Source organism: Chrysemys picta, chromosome 2 (assembly GCF_011386835.1).
Source record: "Chrysemys picta bellii isolate R12L10 chromosome 2, ASM1138683v2, whole genome shotgun sequence".
Classification (NCBI taxonomy): domain Eukaryota; kingdom Metazoa; phylum Chordata; order Testudines; family Emydidae; genus Chrysemys; species Chrysemys picta.
In genome coordinates, this window is record NC_088792.1 from 8,498,359 (window position 1) to 8,514,509 (window position 16,151).

The following is a 16,151-nucleotide window of genomic DNA, read 5'->3' on the forward strand; positions in this document are numbered from 1 at the left end:
GATCCATGCTCCGGGGTAGCAAATTTTCTTCTTTTTATTTATTTATTTTTTTTAAAGAAAGACACCTGGGAAAAAATAAAGCAGCTATAAAATCCCAAGACCAGGTGATCACCCAACCACTCCTATTGGCTTTGCTGTGAGTTCCATGCATAGAAGGCTCTGCATAACTGACCCCTCCCATAGGTGTGAACACCTGAGCAATCTCTGGTGCTTATTCCCATGCAGTGTCCCATCTGATCCCGTTGATACTTCTCTCCTCTGTTGTCCCACGTAGTAATTTGGTAGGAGCAATTGCCACAACCTCCCCCTTCCTTCCTCCTTCGACCACATACGAGTCTCAAGTTTTATTATTGCAATAAAAATGCTTTATGTTGGCTTTTCCCAAGAACATAAAGTGCTTACGCACTGCTACAAAACAGTCCTTTCTCGACCATATATTCGACATTATTTGCTGCAGATTGTTGGTGGTCCTTTGCCTGACTCCAAGCGCTCAGAAAACCAGAGTCAACAGGTCGTTTTATGGATGTGTTTAGTGGCTAAGGAGGGGAGAGACCTGCCCCTCTTTGTGTGGCTGTGCTAGACCAGAAGCACAACCAAACCCCTGTATGTGGGGGATGGACTCCGGAGAGACCACACAGGTCATTCCCACCTCCTTTGTGGGCCATGAAGCACAGCTCTGTGGAATTGTCCCCTGTGTCTCACTAGGGAGGATTTCTCAGGTGGAGAGACCCTAGGTCCAGATTAGCTGATAGCCTAGTGGGTACGATAGTCACTTGGGATATGTTAGTCCCTCCTGACTGTTTCAGAGGAGAGACTTGAAGCTGGCTCCCCCAATTCCCAGGTGAATGCCCAAATCACCGGGCTATAGAATCAGCATTGCTTTCTTGCCCAATTGAACTTTTAATTACTTACACAAAGTGCAACATCTCTCTCATGGGAGAACCTGACTCTACAGCTGGTTAGAGCCGTCAGCTGGGATGTGGAAGACACAGGTTCAAGTCCCTGCTTCAAATCAGGTCAAGCAGGGATCTGAATCAGGGTTTCCCACACCCTAGGCAAGTGCCCTTATTACTAGAGAGGGTGGTTTTTTTTAAAAGGTCTTAATTTGGTCCTGTTGTGGCACAAAACCTAAGGCCAAAACCTTGACATTTTTCCCAAAATGGAATTTTTGTTTCCTGGCCAGGTCTGCTGAAAAAAAAGGGCTGGAACAAGCACTAGAAATTATACTGCAGGGAACGATGGGGCACTGACAGTAGGGATACAATAATGGCCTGACCAATCCAATGAAGCCAATGAGAAGCTTTCCATTATTTTTTTAATGAGCTTTGGATCAGGCCTTGTGTGATGACATAGATCTCTGCCATGGACTAACTCTGGCTCTCAACCACAACTTTCAGTTTTTCTCTCCCAGATGTTTTATATTTGCTGCAGTGGCTTTCGAGTGGCTTTTACGGGTGTCCTTGAAATGTTCATGCTGCCCACCTCGTGCATATTTTCCTGCCACTAAAGAAAACTTCTGTTGCGAAGTCCATAATTATCCCTGCGCACCACAGGTCCCACCCTTTGCGGTGAGCGGGGCTGCTGTGCCGGATGACAAACAGGGCAACTCTGGAGTCCTTGGTCCGATTCTCCATTCTGGCTGAGTCACGTGCCATGCAGGAACAGGGGCAGGGGGCCAAAGATGGCTTTAAGTCGCTTCTGCATCTCCTGTATGCCCAGGTCATCTGGGAATGTCCCCAGCCCCTGGTGTATATTAGAGCAGCTTCAGGACCGATCTAACTTATGATCAACTGCAATGGTCCCCTGTGGACCATTTCAACAGAAGTGAATAGCTGGAGAGTAAAGAATAAAATTGTCAGACACATAGAAGAACATACATTGTTGGGCAAAAGTTAACATGGTTTCTGTAAAGGAAAATCGTGTCTTACTAATCTATTAGAGTTCTTTGAAGGGGTCAACAAATATATGGACAAGGGGGATCCAGTGGACATAGTGTACTTAGATTTCCAGAAAGCCTTTGACAAGGTCCCTCACCAAAGGCTCTTCTGTAAATTAAGTTGTCATGGGATGAGAGGGAAGACCCTTTCATGGATTGAGAACTGGTTAAAAGACAGGGAACAAAGGGTAGGAATTAATGGTACATTTTCAGAATGGAGAGGGGTAACTAGTGGTGTTCCCCAAGGGTCAGTCCTCGGACCGATCCTATTCAACTTATTCATAAATGATCTGGAGAAAGGAGTAAACAGTGAGGCGGCAAAGTTAGCAGACGATACTAAACTGCTCAAGATAGTTAAGACCAAAGCAGACTGTGAAGAACTTCAAAAAGATCTCACAAAAATAAGAGATTGGGCAACAAAATGGCAAATGAAATTTAATGTGGATAAATGTAAAGTAATGCACATTGGAAAAAATAACCCCAACTATACATACAACATGATGGCGGCTAATTTAGCTACAACTAATCAGGAAAGAGATCTTGGAGTCATTGTGGATAGTTCTCGGAAGACATTCACGCAATGTGCAGCAGCAAAAAAGCAAACAGGATGTTAGGAATCATTCAAAAAGGGATAGAGAATAAGAAGGAGAATATCTTATTGCCCTTATATAAATCCATGGTACGCCCACATCTTGAATACTGTGTACAGATGTCTCCTCATCTCAAAAAAGATATGCTGGCATTAGAAAAGGTTCAGAGAAGGGCAGCTAAAATGATTAGGGGTTTGGAATGGGCCCCATATGAGGAGAGATTAAAGAGGCTAGGACTTTTCAGCTTGGAAAAGAGGAGGCTAAGGGGGGATATGATAGAGGTATATAAAATCATGAGTGGCATGGAGAAAGTGAATAAGGAAAAGTTATTTACTTGTTCCATAATATAAGAACTAGGGGCCACCAAATGAAATGAATGGGCAGCAGGTTTAAAACAAATAAAAGGAAGTTCTTCTTCACACAGCGCACAGTCAACCTGTGGAACTCCTTGCCCAAGGAGGTTGTGAAGGCTAGGACTATAACGGGTTTAAAAGAGAACTAGATAAATTCATGGAGGTTAAGTCCAGTAATGGCTATTAGCCAGGATGGGTAAGGAATGGTGTCCCTAGCCTCTGTCAGAGGGTGGTGATGGACAGCAGGAGAAAGATCACTTGATCATTACCTGTTAGGTTCACTCCCTTTGGGGCACCTGGCATTGGTCACTGTTGGTAGACAGGATACTGGGCTAGATGGACCTTTGGTCTGACCCAGTCTGGCCGTTCTTATGTTCTTACGAGACTAATGTGCTTCAGCTACATGTCTGTGTGCTGGGGAGTCACAGGAATGGACAGTGCTGACCAGTGCAGCAGCTCGGTGCATCCCGGGGAACTACCTTACACTGTGGGTATTTCCCGGGGGCCTTTTGTGCCCCCTTTGTGGCACTGTTATGCTGCTAGATTGATGGGAAAGAGCCAGGGCTGGGCAAGAATTGGACCGTCTGTAAGTACAATCTCATATTGCCAGTTCCCTTGCACATATCAGGGCCCCTCAAAGCCTGGTCATCAGAAAGCAATGAGGGAAAGCTGTGCCTTCTTCCAGGGGAAAGGCAAGGGATGGCCAGGATGGCATGACGCTACTTTGCAATCTGCCATCACATCCGCAATGGAGACTGCTGACAAATGACCACAAGGGTCAGACCCTGAATGTAGAGCGTAGCCCCATCCTGAGTGACTCTGATCTGTTTCTGATGGACGGCCGAGGGGCCTCTCTCATCACACTTTGTCTACACTTGTGCCATCTGCCATGCCAATAGAGTCTCACTACATTGAACTGAATCGATTGTCCTTGGACGTCTCCGGCTGCCAGCCAAGTCTCAGGGTGGTATAGCAGGGATAAAATGGCTGGTTAAAAATAAACATATAAGGCCTGATTCCCCACTGCGATTCTTCCATTTTAGGCCAGTGCAACACCACTGAAATAAACAGAGCCAGACCCACCTCGTGCTGGAGCAAATCCATCCAGAGATCAGGCCCATAACTGGTAAAATAATATGATTGCATTTTTTTTTAAAGGAAAAGAAAATGGAGCCGTTTAAACTCCGAGTTTCGCTCCTGGATATGAGATGTTTGTGTAGCCGTTTGGGGTGCGCCGGTCGCAGCCAACAGAAAACATATGGAAGCGCTTTCAGCCTGAGGATCAGATAAGTTGATAGCAGAGACGGGAGGGGTGTTCTCCTCCAAAGCAGAACCCGCACGGCTCAGTCCCATTGCTGGGCTGTGAACCCACAGCGGGAAGGAGGGTCGGGGGGGGGATTCATTTGGACAAGCTCTCCCCTTCCTGCCTGCAGGCTGCACGCGTAGTACCTGTTGGATGTTGCTGGGCTCTCCTGTTACACATCCCATTTCGTCGTCCCAATGATTTTCCCAGGGCCTGCTGCAGCTCTCGCGGAACTGCTCAGGTATTGCCATCTGGCTGCCACAGCAGGATGGCTGTGTGCCAAGGACTCCGGGCTGGCACCGGGGGCTGGGCAGACTCCCTGAAGAGCAGATTGCACTCCCAGCGTGTTACAGGGCTTGTCCACAAAAACCTGATGCTGCCTGGCCCAGTGCCCTGGGGCAGGAGTCAAACTCAAGAGTGAACAGGCTGCTCTGAGAAAGAAGAAAGAAATTTGCATCCCTACCCCTACCCCTGAGTAGTGTGAGCAGAGTTTGGAGGTGCGGAGGGCATGTCGGAGAATAAACTAGCTCTCTGACTGCACTGGTGAGAAGATCAGGGGTGGGTGGATGGCTAAAGCACTCAGCTAGGGCTCAGGACAGGGGGGTGGGCTTTTTTTTTAGCAGATATGGTTGGAATAGTACACATGGGTCTCCCTTGCGAGTCAGCCCGTACAGGAGGAATATCTTCTCTTCTACACATAGGGACATCACTCCACTGTCCCCATTAGTCACTCAGCTGGTAACTTAGCTGACCTGGCCTGGGATGCTTTGCAAAAGCAAAACAATTTGTTGGCAACCAAAAAACCCACCTCCGCGGTTGGCTCCAATTAGCCCCATAGTTGGCTGTAGTTGGGATAGGGCAAAGGCTGAATGGCCAGTGGAGACTGACTAATCTGCCTTCCTGCTGTGATGCAAATTGGGGTCATGAGGCTGGGAGGTCAGCGTTGGGTAGCTTGCCCTGCTGCTGTCCAGCTAGACCCGTTGGGTGGAAAAGTTAAGGTCCGCACTTTCTGCTGTGAGGAATTCATTCCGTCAGCGAAGCATCATGGAGCTGTTCCAAAGATTTAGTTCCATGGGTAGGTTTTGAACCCCCAGAGCTTGATAAGGTTCACGTTTTACTCTTAATGCAACACGTTCAGCCCTGGCACAAGCTGCCACTAGCATTGTCTCTGTGTACACTAAGGCTGCATTTGTCCCATCATGTCTTCCTCCCCATCATGCTTCCCAGGGGCACCTAGGATTCATAGAACCATAGGCCGGGAAGGGACTTCAAGAGGTCATCTAGTCCAGTCCCCTGCACTCAAGACAGGACTACGTAATAGCTAGACCATCCCTGACAGGTGTTTGTCTAACCTGTTCTTAAAACTCGACAATGATGGAGATTCCACAACCTCCCTAGGCAATTTATTCCAGTGTTTAACCACCCTGACGGTTAGGAAGTTTTTCCTTATGTCCAGCCTAAACCTCCCTTGCTGCAGTTTAAGCCCATTGCTTCTCATCCTATCCTCAGAGGTTAAGGAGAACATTTTTTCACCCTCCTCCTTGTAACAACCTTTTATGTACTTGAAAACTGTTATCATGTCCCCTCTCAGTCTTCTCTTCTCCAGACTAAACAAACCCAGTTTTTTCAATCTTCCCTCATAGCTCATGTTCTCTAGACCTTGAATCCTTTTTTGTTGAGCTCCTCTGGACTGTCTCCAATTTGTCCACCTTGCTACCACCTGCCCTTAGAATGGAATGAGGAAGCATTGCCGGGATTCCACCAGCCACAGGCTGTGCAAGCACTTCCCTCTCAGCCCATGCGGCTCCACTGTCTGTGTGCATGGTACCGATAGGCCCACTCCAATCCCCGAGTCCTCCCAGCACCCTGTCATGCCCAGCCCCTGCTGCCCTGGGCCATCCCAGAATTACCAAACCCGCTGTTCCCAAAGCAATAGCACACCCCAGCTGACCAGTTACATCTTGGACCACAGCTCTGCTTAACATACAGCACTTTAGGTTTGTCTGCAGAGAAAGCAAGTGTAAGATCATGTAGCAAAGAACAGCGATTCGAATGTTAGCAAGCAGAAACATGGGAGACAAAGGCTTACATAGACCATAAAATCGCAACGCACATTCTAGAGCCTACACTAAACAAACAGGACATTATTATGTCATCAGAGCAAAACCACACCCCGAATCCTTCCAGCGCATTACAGGCGCGCTTGGCTACGATCTCCTGTTCATGAAGCAACCCCACTGTCAGCTTCCCCCCTTTGTCTTCTTGTCGTGTCCACATACTGCTTCCCACCACATCCGTGCACATGCGATTGCCCGATCACCGCACTCCGCCAGGTAAAGATACCAGGGCGTCCCTTTGCAACCCCAGCTGTAACACCACAGTCCTTTGGTCTTTACCTGCACCCTCCTGCCGTGTGTTCCTTCCTGTGGATTTTGCAGTCTCTTTTCAATCTGGATTAGCTGGTGGCTCAGTATGCAGATAGGCAGCCATTGTGAAGCATACAATACTCAGCTGGCATATAGGCTGATCAATAAGCATCTCCTGCCTGTCTGAAAAGTGCATGTTTTTGACCTGCTTTAACTCACGGACCTTAAGAACATAAGTCCCAGGATTGGTACTCAACCCCTTAAAGATTGTCCTTCCATACATTTTGCAATGGTTACGTTGACCAGTTATGTGACTGGCCCTCAGCTGAGCCTCACACGTCACCCTTTAGTGAATTATTATTTATATAATTGACTCAGGGGGTCCCTGGAAATCTCTCTGCACCCTCTTTGCCCCCTGCCAATTGGCACCAAGCGATGCCTGGGTCACACTATGTACAGCTGCATTCCCACTTACTCCCCTGCCTCCATGGCAAGGGGCTCCGTGTGTGCCCCCATTCCCACTCCTGGTCATTTCCACCTTCCCCCATGCCACGGACTTTGTGTGGTCACGTTTTCCCCATTCCAGGATCTCCTCTTCTCCCCCCACACACCATGGCACGGGCTCTGTGTCTGTCCTATTCCCCCTTGCCCCACTGCAGTCTCCCTTCTCTCTCCATGCCAGTGGCTGTGTCTGTCACCCCTTCCTCCAATTCCTATCTCCCTCCATGCTAAGGAGTCTATCTGTTCCCCTTCCTCAACCTCCCATACCAGGTTCTCCATTCTCCATCCCCACCCCCACCCCCATGCCAGCGGTTGTGTGCAAGTTTCGCTCTTCCCCATCCCATTCTTCCTTCTGTCTGGGAGATGCCATTCAGGGTGGCAACATGTTAAGCTCTATTGGGAGGATGGGCAGGGATGAGATGTATTCTTGTGCTGGAAGGCATCAACGGCTGCCATCAACTTGATGTTTGATCACAGACAATTGCAGAGGTGCTTGAGGCTGGGGCTGTGCTGAAAAATTCACAGGGGCCACATGTGCCCCCCCATTTCAGTTTTCCCCAAAATCAATAGGGGGGGTCTGATCACTGCTGCCTAGGACACTCCCTGCAGGTTTCATAGAATACCAGGGTTGGAAGGGACCTCAGCAGGTCAGCTAGTCCAATGCCCCTACTCAAAGCAGGACCAATCCCCTGACAGATTTTTGCCCTAGATCCCTAAACGGCCCTCTCAAGGATTACATTTATAACCCTGGGTTTAGCAGGTCAATGCTCAAACCACTGAGCTATCCCTCCCCCCCCACTAGTGCTCCAGGTAAGTTTGGAAATGACCAGCTGTGGCATCCAAAAGTTATTGTATTACATACATACAGAGAGAGAGAGAGAGAGAGAGAGAGAGAGAGAGAGAGAGAGAGAGTCAAGTGCAAGGTTGCTGCAAGCTTGGCCAGCTAGAAGTAGGACACTAGGACTGCTGGGTTCCAGGACTTGGATTCCTTTGATTGCATCCCCTGCTCTGACACTAACTGACTATATGACCTTGGGCAAGTCCCTTAACCATCTCCTTCCACCATAAAGAATGGATACCACCTACTCTCATAGAGAGGAATGTGAACTTAATTAATTAATGCTTGGAAAGAACTTTGGCATCCTTGCACTCCAGAAGTGGAAAACATTAGGATTGCTACATGTTTAACATGGTATCTGGCTTTATATGCAGTCGCATAAAACTATTTTTAGGAAAATATTTCAAGAGCGACCTAATAACTTGATTTATTTGGCTTCCACTGGGTGGCCAATATAGGCAAAACAAACAACGTTCTGCCCTTTATTTTTTTATTTTTATTTTTTTTAAAGACGCTTCCATGCCAGAGAGTGACACAAAGGCTGTTTAAGCAACATGGAAACGTTCAGTGAGAGCTGAGAAAGGACAGTGTCTTGAAAGGATTTTTGACTAGCAACCTATATATAATCTCCTCACCTTCCTTAGCTTTGGCACATCTAATGCAGTTGTTCACCCATCATCTATAAAGTGTTAATTCATGATGCATGACATTGCTGTTATGATATTTGCTTGGCTGAAGGGGGCTTGACATGGAAAAACACAACAAGCACAGATTATCTCATCATGAAGGGGATTGAGTTTCTTTTGCACACATTAGAGGTGGGAGAAAGACTCATAATTTACAAATGCTACGGCGCACAACGCTGACAAAGCCAAATGCGAACAGACTTGGTGCATGTGATTTTCTGATTCATCTCCATGCATATGCATTTCATTGTTAAAGGCTGTCAGCCAGATAGATATTTAAGGCCAGATCAGTGTGTGGAAAACTGTGTTAAAATTGTAGCGCCATCACTCTAAATACTTCATGCTTCGGCCACCATTCCAGAGGACATGCTTCCATGCTGATGATACGCGTTAGAAAAAAAAGTGTTAATTAAATTTGTGACTAAACTCCTTGGGGGAGAATTGTATGTCTCCTGCTCTGTTTTACCCGCATTCTGCCATATATTTCGTATTATGGCAGTCTTGGCTGACAACCCAGAATATGTTGTTCAATTTAAGAACACTTCACAGCAGATTTGACAAAATGTAAAGAAGGTCCCAATATGAGATTTCTAAAGATAGCTACGGCACTCAACCCAAGGTTTAAGAATCCAAAGTGCCTTCCAGAATCTGAGAGGAATGAGGTGTGGAACATGCTGTCAGAAGTCTTAAAAGAGCAACACTCCGATGCGGAAACTACAGAACTCAAACCACCAAAAAAGAAAATCAATCTTCTGTTGGTGGCATCTGAATCACATGATGAAAATGAACGTGCGTCAGTCTGCACTGCTTTGGATCGGTGTCGAGCGGAACCTGTCATTAGCATGGAAGCATGACCTCTGGAATGGCAGACAAAACATGAAGGGACATACAAATTTTTAGCATATCTGGCAGGTAAATTCCTTGCAAAGCCAGCTACAACAATGCCATGCAAAACCCTGTTCTCACTTTCAGGTGACATTATAAATAAGAAGTGGGTAGCATTATCTCCCATCAATGTAAACAAATGTGTTTGTCTTAGTGATTGGCTGTACAAGAAGTAGGACTGAGTGGACTTGTAAGTGCTAAAGTTTTACTCTGTTTTGGTTTGGAGTGCAGTCATATAAAAAAATTACATTTGTAAGTTACACTTTCACAATAAAGAGATTGCACTACAGTACTTGTATGAGGTGAATTGAAAAATATGATTTCTTTTGTTTATCTTTTTACCGTGCAAATATTTGTAATAAAAATGATAATATAAAGTGAGCACTGTACACTTTGTATTCTGTGTTGTAATTGAAATCAATATATTTGAAAATGTAGAAAAAACATCCATAATACATTTAAATTGGTATTCTATTATTGTTTAACAGTGCAATGAAAACGATGATTAATCACGATTAATTTTTTAATTGAGTTAATTTGTTTTGCGTTAATCGCTTGAGTTAACTGCGATTAATTGCCAGCCCGAATGGGAATGTATGTATGTCATAGGTGTATGGATAAGGCAGATGACGGTGTGCAAATTGCTGCCCCTGTTGGGAGAAAAAAAGAGCCGAGTGCTTTAGGGACTTTTGTCATGCCCATCGCCATGGAATCAGTCCACTGATTACAACAAGAGGAATAGTTAGGTGTGACAAGATAACAAGTGTGAAAAATCGGGATGGGAGTTGGGGGGCAATAGGCGCTTATATAAGACAAAGCCCCGAATATTGGGACTGTCCCTCTAAAATCAGGACATCTGGTCACCCTAGCAATAGTGGAAATGCAAGGATAAGCTCAATAATGTGAGACTATGTACATTTCAGCAGGTACAATCAGTGGGCTCGATTGTAACTTGTGCTTGTGTGGGGACTAAGGAGTCCCCCCTCTCCCTCCCCGCACACACACACTTCATCCCTGCATGGGATACCCACATCTTGGGTCTGGCGCACAAAAGTAAATGAGTGCTGCATGCTTCTTATTTCCAGCCGGAGTAGGCAGGCAGGGAATGGGCGGAGCCTCACCTCGGCCCCGCCCATCCACCAGCAAACGTAGCTGAACGGGCACACAGAATCATAGAAGTGTCGGGCTGGAAGGGACCTCAAGAAGTCATCAAGTCCAGCCTCCAGCACTGAGGTGGGACCAAGTAAACCGAGACCATCCCTGACAGGTGTCTGTCCAGCCTGTGCTTAAAAACCACCTCTGACGAGGATTCCACAACCTCCCTTGGAAGCCTGTTCCAGAGCTTCACTCCCCTTAGAATTCAGAAGGTTTTCCTGATATCTAACCTACATCTCCCTTGTAGCAGATTCAGCCCATTACTTCTTGTCCTACCTTCAGTGGACATGGAGAACAATTGATCACAGGCCTCTTTATAACAGTTTTGTAACATAGCTGAAGACTGTTATCAGGTCCCCCCTCAGTTTTCTTTTCTCTCAGCAGCAAAATTCTAAACTATCCCCGTACCCCCGTAGCAAAGAAGAAGGAAGGAGGGAATTGTGCCTCAGACATGTGTCTCTGCCTCACAGCCTCTCCTGGGGCAACACCTGGGGCGGTGCAATTTACACCTCTCCCTTTCCTCACGGTTGTCCCAAAAGGAATAATCCTACCCAATGACAAGAGTGCACAGAGAAATAAGAAAACAAAAGGGAACCCTCTGGGGTTCTGCTCTATTAGGAACACAGGAAAAAAAGATAAATTAGTCCAGCTGTGAAAGATCAGAATCAGCAGGGAGAGGGATTTTTTTTAAGAGCCCGAAAAGAACTTTACAACTGCTGGTGGGCAAACTTGAAGCATTTTGCATGGTCACTACAAAAGACCAATGAGCCAAATCTTACTCTCAATTACTCAGGTGCAACCCCATTGTCTTCAGTAGAGATTTGCAGATACCACCGTAACAACTTGGATCTTGGCATGACTGGGAATTGAACCAGGGACCCTCTGCAGCTAAAAAAATAAAGCACAAGTCCTGCTAGTTCATATTGAAGGACAAGCACCTGCAGATGGGAGCCATGAAGGACTCAGATCCTTAATGGATCAGCACTCAGTAGGACAGGTGACACATACTGACCTAGGGCTTGGTTCCATAATGAATTCAGCCCAGTAACTTTCGGGGGTTTGCCCAGTCCAAATAGAACTTGTCCCCTTGAATGTTCAGTTTCTTCAGAAAGATGAGGGCAGCGAAATGCCTACAGCTCTAACCGCTGTATCGGAATCCCCCTGTTGACTTTAAAATCAGCAGAGCTGAGGTATTTACTGCGGAGAGAATGGCTTTTTTATTGGCCATAACGTCAGCCAGAGAAGTAGGAGCGCTTGAAGCCCTTGTAATGAATGAACCCTTTCCTACGGTTCACCGCACATGTCCCGTGCTTTGGAAGGCCAGACCCTTTCCTTCGTCCCTCCAAGGTAATATCTGATTTTCGTTCGGTATTTCAAGATAAGACTTAGATGTCTGAGTCCCAAACCACACGCTCTGGGGAGAACATGTTACGTCCTTTAATGGCTGTTTGGAGAGTATTTAAAATCATGCTCTAGAAGAACCAAATCCTCCAGGAAGGCAGGCTTTTTCCTTTCCCTCCATCAAGGCAAGCCAGGCAGGCAGAATTCCAGCTCTACTGTCCCTAGCTGCATTACCCACTCAGCCTAAGAGAGACTACAGAAATATTTTCCTTGTGCAGGTCCTCTTTGCTTTTCCATTCCCTTGCCCAGCATGTCATATGCAGACCAAGCCATGGCTCTGATTTGAGAACACCACCACCATTTGGCCAAGTTTGTATGTAACAACTACATTATTGTTATTTAAAGACTGAGGAATACGGTGGAAATCAGAGCCCGCCGTTAGCTGCAGCCTGCGGCTCATCCCTATTCCTGGAGCCGGCAGCCCCACTTACAGTATGGGGGGTTACCCACTTGATCTCTGCAGCCAAATGCTACCCCGTCCTTACACAGCAACCGCGTTTACAAAGGCAGTTTGGTGGACATCGCGTGCACAAACACCTTGAAGTCCTACTGCTGGATTTACTCTTCAGTAATTAGAACAGCCCTCACAGATTCTACATCTCGGCCTGCTTCAGCGGGTCTCCTATCCAAACAGCTATAGACTGAGTGGGACAGGGTGTACTCCATTATTGTGGCTCCCCATAGACAGCCCCATGAGCCTAACCCCCCCCCCCAAGAAGCAGTGAGTTGAGAGGAAAAATGCATCGCAGTTGGGTTATCCAAGCTTGCCTACAGAGGACTGCCTGGAGCGGCCATTTTGGAAATCACAAAGAGCTAGTCCTCCATGAGCTAGAGGGGCTAGCAATAGCCAATCAGGCCCCAGATAAAAGGAGCTTCTTGGCCTCAGAAGTTCAGTTCCTGGCTGGGATGAGAGGGGCAAGGAAGGGTGCTCCTCTCTGGCCAGTGGAACTTGAGGCACAGTCAAAGTTTGTTTTCTGGCTGCATTTTTTAAAGCTGGGTTTGAAGGGAGAGAGAGGCCCTAAGAAACTTTACCCTGAGATAAGAGTGAAGCTAAAGGGGCCAGATGAAAACATGTCCAGGGAAGCAGCAGCAACAAATTGAATCAAGCGGTATCTGGCTGCTAATTGTAGGGTCCCTGGGTTGGAATCTGAAGTCGTGGGTGAGCATGGGTTCCCCCACCAGCCACAGGCAAAGTGGCATAAACCCCAAGAAGGGAGACGGGGCTTCTTGAGAGCCCAAACAAAGGGCTGAATTTAAACATCCCAGAACTGGGGCTGAAGACCTTAGCAAGGGCCAATAAACTGTTTAAATTAAATGGAGATATCCTATCTCCTAGAACTAGAAGGGACCTTGCAAGGTCATCAAGTCCAGCCCCCTGCCTTCACTAGCAGGACCAAGTACTGATTTTGCCCCAGATCCCAAAGTGGTCCCTTCAAGGATTGAACTCACAACCCTAGGTTTAGCAGGCTAATACTCAAACCACTGAGCTATCCAGAAGGGGTTCGTTTGGACTTTGTGACTTGGCCAGAGGGGCCAAACCACAGAAGACCCACAAGGTTGGTCTGCAAGGGGGCACCAGGAGTGAGAAAAGGACTGTGGGACCACACCCACCTGCTCAGAGGTGTTCAAGAGGTGAGTGCCCCCTTACACCCAGATTGTCCAGTGTTTTCTGTTTTCAGGTGCCCAGCTTGAGATGTATTAAAATGACCTAATTTTTCAGAAGGCACTTTCTGAAAATCAAGCCCCTTAGCACAGTCTCAGTTACATTAGTAGAGCTGGGCAGGAAATGGTTTTCTGTCTCATGAAAACTGAGATTTCAGAAATATTTCCCATCTCGAAACAGGAAGAAAAGCTGAAATCTTGAAAATTTTCACAAACGAAAAATAAAATAGTTAGATGGAAACATTCATTTAAGATCATTTCAATTTTTTGACCATTTACTTTTTTGAAGTATATAATTAACTTAATTTTGTTTTTAAAAAAAGTTGCTTTGAACCAGAAAATCAGACTTTTTGTTTCAAATATGTCAAAACATTTTGTGTCGCCGATTTCAAAACATTTTTGTTCAAAACTTTTTTTGAGTTGAAAATTTCAGGGAAAGCTATCGTTTTTTCCCTTTAAAAAGTTTCAGTTTCAACTAAACGGACCCAATTTTTCAGTGAAAACTCAATGGCCAGCCCTAATCGTTAGTCACGTTGGACAATCTTGACATTACACTGTAGATCAACATATAAATACATGTATGTATTTGCAAAATAGAATCTCATTCACCCACACATGGCTAATAGACGCATCCCATTATTTTCTCTCTCACACACGCACGTGGAACCCGTCAGTGTCACCCCTCTTCTAAGCCAAGATTTAATAGAATATATTGGAGTGTGGTCTCATATTAGCAGAACTTCATTTTTTTTACAAAATATGCTCCAGTCAGTCATTGGCATGCTACAATTATCTTAAAATGGACAAAATAAATGGGGGGAAAGGTACATTGTGCAATATATATTGTCTTTTTTTCTTTTTTTTAAACCATGTGTTTTCTCCCAGTCATTAGTGCTCATTAGAGAGGTTTGTTATTAAATGTGATGTACAGGTTTGGGGTTTTGCAGGGAAAAAAGACCTTCATTTTTGTTGCTTCCGTAACTCCTACCTGCTGAGAGTGGCCCTCTGTCTCCCTCTAGTGGTGGCTAGGCTAGCTACAGATTGATCAGCCTGCTACCACCCTGGTTAAGAAAGAAATTCATATTTTTAGCTCAGGCAGTAGAGAATCATGCATTAAGCTCCAGGGGTCCCAGGTTTGATGCTGGCTTCTGATGCCCTTGTGTGGGTCGGCGTTACAAGTGATGGCTCATTAAGGGAGCGTGACTCCAAGCAGTCAGGGTTTACATTAATGATCCACCTTATTCTGTTTTTCACTTTCTAAGTGCACACACCAAACTGTATCCATAGATTCTAAGACCAGAAGAAGACCACTGTGATCATCTAGTCTGACTTCCTGCATAACAGAGGCCATAGGACTTCCCTGAAATAATTCCTGTTTGTACAAGTTTTTAGGAAAAAACGTCCAATCTTGATTTTTAAAATTGCCAGTGATGGGAGAATCCATCACAACCCTTGGTAAATTGTTCCACTAGTTAATTATTCTTATTGTTAAGTTAGCTGAAAAATATGGGGGAAATTATGTGGAAATGTCTGGAATGCCCCCCAAACCCACTTTCTTTGTCAATATCCCATGAAAAATGTTGTAAGAATATTTCAAAATTTCTACAATCTCTACCTAACCTCCTGCTAAGGATTCTAGGTAGTGTCATCCAACAGGTTCATCCTATACTGAGACTGAGGGGTAATCAATTAGCGATAACACAGAGGACATCTCAAACACTTGGGGCAGATTTACACTGGTGTTCTCCATAGACTTCAATGATGTTTCACCAGGAATGAATTTGATCTCTTTACACACGCAATTTTTTTAGGTGTTATTTGTTTCAGATGATGATTTTATGGTAACTTTAATCTTAGAGCACATAAATGATAGCCCATAGAAGATCAGCTTTGAAAATCTCCTGTCTCTCCTAGGTTTGTATATTACTGCATTTCCTGTGTCTCTAACTATGTTGCCAGCCCACTTCCTCCTGGGAGCTCTCACCAAGAGACACCAGAACCATCCACAGTTGTGGAAATAAAAATTTGCTTTGTAACACATTTTAATCTGACATTTTACTTTGCTGCTTATGGCCCTAATCCAGCAAAGCAGTCAAGCACACTGAAGCCAGTTTGACTACTCACATGCTTAAAGAAGACCTAGATTTTAAAAAAACAAAACAATGAGGAGTCTTTGTGGCATCTTAGAGACTAACGAATTTATTTGGGCATAAGCTTTCGTGGGCTACAGCCCACTTCATCAGATGCATGGAGTGGAAAATACAGGAGCAGGTATAAATAACATGAAAAGATGTGAGTTGCCTTACCAAGCCTGAGGTCAGTCTAACGAGATAATTCAATTGACAGCAGGATACCAAGGGAGGGAAAATAACTTTTGAAGTGGTAAGAGAGTTGCCCATTTCAGACAGTTGACAAGAATGTGGGAGTAACCGTAGGGGGAAATTAGTATTGGGGAAATTAGGTTTAGGTGTTTTA